A 1,879-nucleotide genomic window follows, 5' to 3' on the forward strand; every position below is an offset into this window, starting at 1 on the left:
CCTGGAAAGAGAAGTGTGTAACGCTGAGCTCCGCTCGACTTGTAGGAGTGGAAACTTTCTTTCTGGGTCATTCTGGAAAGTTTTGCCTCAAGTGGTTGAGCCCTTTCTGAGAAGGAGGCCAGAGAGAATCTGTTACGGCTGTGTTTATGAAACAAGCTGGCAGGCACCAGCTTTGGGAGAAAGGCTTGGAGATGGATGAGTGTGTTACCCTTGTAGCTGTGGTGTGCTTTTAGGTATCCCTGAGTGTATCTGAAGGATGTTGGTCAGGGATTAATCTTGGTATGCTTGTGTGGCATGAGTTCTGCAATTTTTGTTCAACCAAGGCATGCTCCAGCTTTGAGGAGCAAGATCTTCCCAGAAGCAGCAGCCTGGAGCACGTGGAGCCTTTGGAAGCCCACATCGTCTGTATAATCGAGGGCCATCTGTGGGTCCCAGCTTCAGGAAGCTGGGACCAACTGGGAGGAAGGCAGGAGTGCAGATGAAGAGACCCTGCAAGAGTTTTTCTGAGCCCAAGAGTGCTTTGGTTACTCTCTGAGGCTGCTGTGCTGTGCCCACGCTTGCATCCCCCGCTTTTCATCAGGTGAGGTCTCTTGTGCATCATCTGTCCCCACCTCTGGTCTCATCCTCTTTGGGAAAGCAATGAAGCCTCATCCCAAACATGGAAGCAGCTCCCACTTGCTGTAGCCTCCTGCTTAAAACTAGATTTTGCTTTATTTTCCTTGCTAGAGAGTCACTGTTCTCTCCTCTCCCTCACGTTGCTCAGAGATCGCTCAGTGGCACGGAAATATTGGCATTTCATCTTTTATTTTAAAAAATCTTGGGGAAACATCATGGAAGGGCTTTTTTTTCTTCATTTATTTTTTTTCTGAAAGGTGAAAGAGAAAATGAATTACAGGCAAAGAAAAGGGAGCAGGTGACAAATGAGAAGAACAGGATTTGAATTTTGAGGTCAGCTCCATCAAATCTTGACACCAAGAACATCAGAGTTGTGGTTGATGGCCAGCCTGTTGTGATGAACTGAGCTAACTGGAAATGCCTGTTCTGGGGTGTCTGGATCAAGAAAGGAGGGCTGCCAGCTAGCAGCTAACATCAGGAGTGTTTGTGGGAGAAGTGGATGGGTTGTGACTGTCCATCTCCCCTCCAAGGAAGGAAGAGGGGAAGCCAAGGAAATCTGGTGGCAGCTACTTCAGAGCAAAAGCATGGTGGTGGCCTTTGTGTAAGGGGACTCCTTGCTGCAGGCTGCTGATGCAAAAATGATTTTTATGTAAATAAATCTGTGCTGGTTGGAGAAATTGAATAGCAACGGAGGGGGTTTTGTGCCAGCTTGTGACCTTGGTTGAGGGCCATAGGCACTGCTCTTGGTAGAAAGGCTGTCTCCCTGCTGCTTCCCTTCCCACTAGTTTGCCACTGCTACTTAGAAATTCCTGGCATTCTATTCTGCAAACCCCCTTGCCTGTAAGCTGAGTGCCCCTGGTGCTGGCAGGCTCCTGACTGCTCCCAGTAGCAGTGGCAGAAGATGGGGAGCCAAGAAGCTGCGTGGTGACTGTGCCCACAGATGTGATCCAGAGCTCAAGAGGAGAAATGATGAGCCAAGGAGAAACAAACGGGCATTGACTCTTAAAAGCAGGGATTAAAATAATTTAATATTGAAGTGCAGATAACGCCTGAAGTCTTGAGCCCAAAAGCCAATGCAGTCAGTGAAGAGATTCCTATTAACTCCACTTGGGTATGGATCAGATATTTTAAGAGAGCATCTATTAAGCAACTAATTAGAAACCTGCCCCTTCTGTTGGATCCCAGTGCCCCCACCCCATTCCTGTGCAGACTGTGTCAGCGTCTTGCTCTGGCAGCTTCTTTATTCTCTGACTCTTTTCCTGGC

This window comes from Buceros rhinoceros, unplaced genomic scaffold (genome assembly GCF_000710305.1).
Source record: "Buceros rhinoceros silvestris isolate BGI_N320 unplaced genomic scaffold, ASM71030v1 scaffold11789, whole genome shotgun sequence".
NCBI lineage: Eukaryota > Metazoa > Chordata > Aves > Bucerotiformes > Bucerotidae > Buceros > Buceros rhinoceros.